Source organism: Lactuca serriola, chromosome 7, assembly GCF_051521515.1.
Source record: "Lactuca serriola cultivar US96UC23 chromosome 7, Lser_US96UC23_V15, whole genome shotgun sequence".
Taxonomy (NCBI): Eukaryota; Viridiplantae; Streptophyta; class Magnoliopsida; order Asterales; family Asteraceae; genus Lactuca; species Lactuca serriola.
Window position 1 is genome coordinate 142,500,888 of NC_136414.1, and position 9,285 is coordinate 142,510,172.

The following is a 9,285-nucleotide window of genomic DNA, read 5'->3' on the forward strand; positions in this document are numbered from 1 at the left end:
TCTACGGGCGTTACAAAATATCTCTTTTGGATAGATCTTCAAGTCTTCTTCACTTTCACCAAGAACACCTACTTGTTCTTGGGCCGTGAACTCCTTAGGAACCTTCAAAAGTTTGAGTATTTCTTTTATCTTCTAGTTGAGCCTAAGAAACACTTTATTTCTAGCCCTAAATCACCATCTAATTCATGAACACCAAGGGTGTACGGCCGTACACTCCTCATATGGCTGTAAACCCTTGTTTAGTGCATGTTTTGGCCTCCAACTTATCTTATGTCCTAATATAGGATCATGAACACTTAGTGGATGCTAGTTAGAGCCGTAAAATACCTCTTTTGCATGTTTCAAACATGAGTGTACGACCGTACACTCCATGACCGTACACCCATTTTCCGTACACCATATGGACCGTACACATCTTGGCCATACACACCATGGTGTGGACGTGACCCCCTTTGATGCAATCATTTGTGATTGTAACACTTCAATATAAGTGTTTCCTAGTCCCTAAGGTGATTTCCTTGCATGATTAGTTGCTTATACACTAATTATATACATATATGTGTCATTATATGCTCAATAGTCAATAGGATCCGTTTGTGCTCGAGACTTCACTTGACACTTAGTATCCTATATCTGTCTTTCTTGCCAGATCACTCACTACAGGTGAGTTCATACCCCTTAATCTACCTTTTAAATGATTTTAAATGCTTTTATGGGGGGAATACAAGTTGAAAACATTATAGTTATTATATCAATCACATGTGATTAATAACTATCAGTTCAACACCTTTGGGTAGCAAAGGTGTACAAACATTCACACTCATTAAAAAGCTAGTAAACTATAATAGGTATAGTTTAGAGTTTTACTACTCACTGTTTCTAGAACAATTAAACATACAAGAGTCAGTTCATACACGAGTCAGTTCAAACATACTATAACGAGAAACAGAAAGAACATACTATAACAAGAAACAGAAAGAACATATTATACACTATACATAGAGAACATACTATACACTATACAAAGAGAACACACAATACACTAGAACATATAGAACATACTATACATATACAAGAATACTATAACACTAATGTGAGCCACTACTTCATGGCATGGCATCATACTCCTGTGTCATGTTTTTTAACCAGAGTCTCCTGGAGGGAGAGTGTGAGTTTGTGTATAGATCTATACGGGACTGACCGTCCTACACCTTACTGCTAGCTACAGTGGGGCTTGCAGGTCTACGGGTGATGAATGTCATACCATATCGACGTCTTCGATCGTCGTGTTATACTAGTCAATCAAGTATGGTTACAACTTCATCACATTTTAACTTAATTACACAAATTGGTTTAAGGTAGTTAGTACATTGGTAGTTACTTACATATAATACTACAATACATCTTTATTTTCCCATTGCATTCATTTTGTGATCTTCTCACATAAACGGAAATGTAAACTATATTTTGGTAATGATAGTTATACTTGGGAAAAACACACAATTTTACAAACAAACAACATACAGAACATTCGGGCCTTGGTACAAGGCTACTTTTTTAGTAGAAAATATAGGATTTTCTAGGAGATACAAACATTTACTACAAACACTTACAAACACTTACCAAATGTAAACTATATTTTGGTAATGATAGTTATACTTGGGATAAACACACAATTTTACAAACAAACAACATACAGAACATTCGGGCCTTGGTACAAGGCTACTTTTATAGTAGAAAATATAGGATTTTCTAGGAGATACAAACATTTACTACAAACACTTACAAACACTTACCATAAACATTTTCAAACGCTTTCATGAAACTTATACATCAAATGACACTAAAATACTTATGAACTCACCAACTTAAATGCTAATCAACTCTTTCAAAATAACTTGTATTCTCAGATCACCAGTAGATAGGCACCGATGACCAGGTTTTGTGAAGACGGAGCTTTCAAGACTCTTCTTTATTTTGATTATTCATTTTTGGTGTCTTATTATTATTGCACATAACACACTTGTAATGAACTATACTATTAATGTAATGGATGATGTTGTCGCTTGTTTACTTTTATGCATTGTTGTGATACTGTACATGACGTCCTCCGCCCCAGAACGTTTCGGCTGTTCTGGTTTTGGGGTGTGACATTAGCTCACGTGGTTGATAAAACTCAAGAAGTGAAAAACATCAACAATATTCCCGAAGTTTGTGATTTCCCTGATGTATTCCCCGAGGATCTCTCAGGGGTTCCTCTTGAACGCCAAGTCGAATTCTGAATCGACTTGATTCCCGGAGCTACCCCCATATCGTCTTGCACTGTCAGAGATGCAGGAACTGTCCAGCCAATTGAACGAACTTCTAAGCAAATGATTCATTAGACCAAGCTTCTCATCGTGGGGAGCACCGGTCCTGTTCGTGAAAAAGAAATATGGATCGTTCCACATGTGTATAGACTACCAGGAATTAAATAAACTTACTATCAAGAATCGATATCCTTTGCCTCGAATTCATGACCTTTTTGACTAACATCAAGGAGCCTGTTTCTTCTCCAAGATTGACCTAAGATCAGGATACCATCAGCTACGAGTCCAAGAGGCCAATATTCCAAAGAATGCTTTTAGAACTCGCTACGGTTACTATAATTTTTAGTGATGCCCTTTGGTCTAACGAATGCGCCCACAGTGTTCATGGACCTGATGAACCATGTGTGTCGACCTTACTTAGTCCGTTATAGTTTTCATCAACGATATACTAACCTATTCTCGGAGTAAGGAAGAACATATCCAACACTTACAACAAGTATTGGAAACCTTATGGACAGAGAAATTGTATGCGAAGTTCTCGAAATGAGAATTTTGGATTCAAAAGGTGGAATTCCTAGGTCATGTAGTCAACAAGGAAGGGATACATGTAGATCCCTCCAAGATCAAAGCTATCGAAAATTGGGCGACCCCACGCACCGCAACAAAGATTCATCAATTTCTAGGTCTCGATGGCTACTACAGGAGGTTTATCCAAAACTTCTGCAAAATCGCAAAACCCCTCACCACCTTGACCCAGAAGGATGTAACCTTCAGCTGGTAGGAGAAACAAGAAACTGATTTCCAGACACTAAAGCGAGCCCTCTGCAGCGCATAGATATTGTCCCTCCCAGAAGGGATGGAAGATTTTGTAGTTTACTGTGATGCGTCCAAGCAAGGGCTGGACTGCGTTCTTATGCAGCGAGGAAAGGTCATATCCTATTCCTCAAGATAGCTTAAGAACCACGAGGTTAACTATACCACATACGACCTTGAACTGGGGGCAATGGTTTTCGCTCTAAAGATCTGGAGGTATTACTTGTATGGTACGAAATGCACAGTCTTTACAGATCACAAAGGTCTCCAGCACATATTTGATCAAAAAGAACTAAAAATGAGGCAACGACGATGTGTAGAGCTACTCAATGATTACAAATGCGAGATTCGCTATCATACCGGTAAAGTCAATGTAGTAGTAGATGCCCTTAGTTGAAAAGAGTACTCGGGACACCAAGTAAATTCTCTAACTATGATTATCCATTCCCACAAGTCCACACAGATCAAGGAGGTTCAGCTGGAAGCCTTAAAAACCCGAGAACGTGACAGGTGGAGTCTTAAAAGGAATGGAAAAAGAAATTGGAAATCAAGGGTGACGAAGTTTGTTATCTCATGAATCGGATCTGGACACCGAATTTTGGTGGCTACAGAGATGTTGTCATGAATGAATCCCATAAAACTCGATAATCCATTCATCCAGGTTCAGAAACAATGTATTTGGAGCTCAAGAAACTCTATTGGTGGCCTAACATGAAAGCTGAGATTGCTACCTATGTGGGCAAGTGTCTGACTTGTGCCAATGTCCAGGTAGAATATCAAAAGCCCTCAGGTATACTACAACAACCAAAAATACCTGAGTGGAAGTGGGAGTGCATTACAATGAATTTCATAACCAAGTTACCTAGGACAACGAGTGGCCATGATACCATTTGGGCAATCGCCGACAGATTAACCAAATCCACACACTTCCTGCCAATAAAGAAACTGACAAAATGGAGAAGTTAACAAGGACGCACATTAAAGAGAAAATAAAGAAACTGAAAAAATGGAGAAGTTAACAAGGACACACATTAAAGAGATATTACGATTGCATGGTGTGCCAATATCCATTATCTCTGACCGAGATAGTAGATTTACCCCGCGGTTTTGACGATCGCTACAAAAGTCCTTGGGAACCAATCTTGACATGAGTATAATGTACCATCCTCAGACTGATGGGTAAAGTGAAAGAACCATACAAACGCTGGAAGACATGTTGAGAGCTTATGTAATAGATTTTGGTAAAGCTTGGGATACCCATTTACCACTCATCGAATTCTCGTACAACAATAGGTATCACACTAGCATAAAAGTTGCTCCCTTTGAAGCCCTCTATGGCTGTAAGTGTAGATCTCCTCTCTGCTCGACTGAAGTGGATGATACGCAACTAGCCAAGAACCAAGTACCTGACAGTATTGTAACCTGTCCCGAGATCATTTGAGAAAAAACAGAAAAGATTGTACAAATCCGGGAACGATTGAAAGCTTCTAGAGATATACAAAAGAGTTATGCGGACAAATGACGAAAACCCTTGGAATTCCATGTTGGTGACCGCGTCTTGTTAAAGGTCTCACTGTGGAAAGGAATGATACGTTTCGGAAAACGTGGAAAAATAAATCCAAGGTACATCGGACCATTCGAGATTCTTACTAGAATTGGTCCGGTTGCTTATAAACTCAATCTACCGCATAAACTCAATAATATTCATCCCACTTTTCATGTCTCTAATCTCAAGAAGTGTCTCTCTAAGGAGACTCTTGTAACCCCACTCGACGAAATCGAGTTAAACGAGAGTCTACATTTTGTAGAAGAACCAGTGGAGGTCATGGACAGGGAAGTCAAAAGAACAAAATAAAGTCGTATACCAATAGTGAAGGTTCGCTGGAATGCTAAGCGGGGACTTGAATTCACTTGGGAATGGGAAGATCAAATGAAGCAAAAGTATCCACATCTTTTCCCTAGTTCATGAGTACCACTTTAGAAACAATTTTGGGACGAAAACCTTCGCGAGACCCCCACCTCCTCGGACTACAAAAGAGATTTCGGTTAAGACCAAAATCACCCCAACTTTGGACCGAAAACACCTGACCGAAAACCTCTTGCATCAGAAACCTTCTTCGGACCGCAAACAGCTTGACTTCTCGGCCGAAATCTCTTCGTTTCTCGGCTAAAATCCCCAAACCGATTATCTTTTTCTTTCATATTTAAGCAACAAAATGGATCACTTTTACAGATCCATAAAAGACAATTACCCTCATTTCCTTTCAATTTAAAGTTCCAGTGAATGACTTATTCACCAAAACTCTTCACAAGAAGCTTTGATCCACTTTTTCATCCTTCATATTTTGGTAAGTTTTAGTCATAAAACTTGTATTATACAACACATATGTTAATTATATCATCTTAATCACACATGATAATGTGTTTAAAATCATTAGGATATGACTATCATTTTGTGTTCTAAATCAAAGTTACCGTTTCTATTCCGTTAATAAAACCGCTATCACACACAATGTGAGTTCATACCCCTACGTTTTCATGATTTTTCACTATTTTAGAGGGGGGGGGGGGGATGGAATACAAGTGTAACACAAGAAAATTTATGTTAATATCTAAATCTTTTAAATATTTATTAATCATTTCCATTATTAAAACTATATATATATATATATATATATATATATATATATATATATATATATATATATATATATATATATATATATACTCTCATAGCCTTGGTTTGAGGGATTTAGACATACTCTCGGGTGTGTCTGAACTCAAACTGAGGATTTGGTAGAGTTTTCAAAAGAGAAATATTTTTAAGAAAATAAATTTTCTAAGATAAGAAAAGGGTGTGGTGCATACAATTAGCCGAGATCAAGTAAGTTTTCCCAAAATTCCAACACGTGTTTTCTAATATGATTTTATTTATGAATTTGTGAATCGCATGCTAGTTTAGGCTAAGGATCTGCTCAGTTTTTGCATGATAGAATGCTAGGGGAAATGCCTTTGTATGTCTATTGTATGAGTTGGTAGACTTGCATGCTAGAGCTGATTAGTCAGTGATAGGTTGGCTTGATATGTGTGATGCTTTGTAGTATTGGGAGTATTGGACGCTATGCTTTAATGGAAATATCTATTGGTATTAGTAAATGCTAAGTGTAAGCTTCAAAAATTGTATACGGTTAGGATCTCATAGCCCTAGAATAAATGATTTGCCCTTAATTCTTGTTCCTTGTCTGGTTGTGGTTCTAGGGTAGAGCCTATTATTCGACGGTCTATTTGATCCTGTTCTGTGTATAATTTGCATGCATAAGGCTACTGGCAATAATGGAAATTTCTAGCATGAGTTGTGGTATGTGGGTTGAATATATTATGATCGTTTTATGGATTGGAGTGTTACTGCACGAATGTTTCTTACTTTGTGCTTTGTCGAACTCTTAGGTAATGGGAGTTAGCCACTAAGTAAATATGAATGTATTCATGAGGTGGGTGACTGGAATTATGGGGAGTTCTTCAGCAGCTGATGGCAGGGTGAGGTCGGGAACCTAAGAGAGCCTAGGAAGTGCTCCAGCAGGTTTTGTTGTGTTGTTGAGTGACTTTTGGGTGCATCGGTTTAAGAAGGTGACTTAGAGGATTCGGGATGATTCTTGAGCAAAGTATGGATATGTATGGAAGGTAGTATTGGGCCTGTACTACTGAAAAGCACATGATCCATACTCGATTCGGGGAGAGTCTTGGAGAATCTAAGAAGCTCGTGGGAAGAGGATTCTTGGGTATGTCCGATCTTTTGCATGTTGTATTTCATTTTGGTGATGACCTTCTAGGTTGGAGGTTTAGGTCTTGGTTCCGGCTCAGTTGAGGGTATTGAGCCGATTAACGAGTAGATGCGAGAGTTCATCTCGTTGGACGAGGAGGTATATCTGATGTCCGATGTACGATGAGGAGTTGAGGATCAGTGAGTGCACCTACTCTAGCTGTTTTGTGGATTTTTTATAGTTATGAGGGTAGGACAGGAGCCCCAACATAGGGGATCCAGTTATATCAGTGTTAGTAAGGGGGGACTCGTGCTCCAGCAGACGATTTTGCGGGTATGTTATCTTTTGCATTCTACTCGGTTGTTATAAATATTTTCTTGCTTGGAATTTTAAATTGGTTTGGTATGCGTTATCTTTGGTTAATTCTCTGATTTTTGGGATATATCTTCGAGATTTGTTTTATGTCTTTTGCATGCCTTGAATCATTAGTGGGTTATTGAGGGGTTGTATGTAACGCCCGTAGATCCGAGCTAGTCAATTTAGAGATAATAGGGGTCGAAAATGACTTTTCAGCAAAATATTATTTATAATAAATAGTATTAACCAAGTTATAGAATATGTATCAAGGTTTCCGTACATATAAAGAACACCGAAATCCGAGTTATAACGAAGAAGTTATGGCCCGTCGAAGTTTTACGGCAAAACCGACATGACACCGGGAAGCGTAAATAGTAAATTTACGATGGAGCGACTTTTATCCTTAGAAATCTAAACAAAAGTTGTAGTATATGTTAAACTGAGAACATACAAAAAAGAACGCGCAAATCTGACTTCGTATGAGGAAGTTATGATTTTTCTATGATTCGGCTTAGCAGTGCACGACCCGAAACTCGAATTTTAGTTCGAGCGGTTTTTGGCTTACGCGACCTAAATGAGAGTTGAAAATCTCATTAATAGGAACTCAATGGTAAAAAGATAGAAAAAAATGGATTCCATATGAAGGAGTTACGAATTCTTCGCGGTCATTTAGCAGTCTAATCCCCTCCTACTGTTAAATTTAAGATCGGTCGAGAATTAGCCAACGGAGTCTAAATGAAAGTTGTAGATCCTGTTTTTACCTACGCGTGGATATTAAGAATGTCGAAAATAGAGCTCGTATGCGAAAGTTATGGATTTTTGAAAATCGGCTGATTTCCACCCTATGTGCGATGCCACGTGTCAGCAACAGGCTGTACCCGGCTGTAGCCAGCCTGGCTCATGATGTGAATATTAAAAATTCAGGATGTGAACCTTCCTCCAGCCCCTATAAATAAGTGGTGAGGCCTCCATTCATTCCTCACACCTCCCCTTACTTCCCTCTCTCTCTAGAACTTCTCTCTAGCCCCGAAACCCCCCGAAAAGCCTAGGGAACCTCTCTAGCGGCGCCCGGTTTTGAGACAAACCCGCTGTAAGTGAGCTATGCCTACCCTATCTTTAGTATAGCTTATGTTTTAATATAGTAACGTTATTAGGAACTTATAATGAGTATTTGGGCTATTATTATGAGTTATATAAGATTGTTTCTTAACGCTTTTATAATAGTAATAATATCTAGACTATTAGTTAGTCGCGATTAACGTTAGACTAAACTCTAGTGGTAATGATACTAGGTTTTGTCCGACGGAAATTGTTTTAACAGTAATGAAGTGCTGTCCGAGTATCGATTCATCACCTTATCAGGTGAGTGCATAATTACTTTCATCTTACACATAGATATGAAGTATTTTATATAAACTACGTGCTATGTGTGAATATTATCTGTATAATTGCTATTTATGCTGAATGAACGATTTTATACATGTTTTAAATGATTTAAACTGTTTATGTATTTTATATCTACGATAATGTTCGGGTAAAACATGGGTAGATGTAATAGATGGAGTATGAGTTGGATGATGAGTTGAGAGGTGAAATAGATCGTGAGTTGAGGGTGAGAGGTGGACGATGTGAGAAGCCTTTTTCCCAAATGATGGCCCCGTCATTCAGCAGAGTATGGATGACAACCACGGACTATTCTAGACAGTCCAGTGGAACACTAGCAAGCTCGCAACCTTAAAAATTCGTAACTTTCGCGTACGAGCTCTGTTTTGACGTTCTTTATATACATGCGAAGGTGGGAACATACTCTACAAGTTTCGTTTAGACTCCGTCGGCTAATTTTGACTTTATTTTAAAAGTTATATTATTAACAGGCCGGGACAGGATTGGTCCGTTAAATTCTCATAACTTCTTCATCCGACGTCCGTTTTCGCCCATATTTTTCTTGTTACGCTATTCTTAATGAGATATTCGATTCTCGTTTAGGTCGTGTCTACTAAAAACCGCTCGATCTAATATTCGAATTCTGGGCTGTACACTGCTAA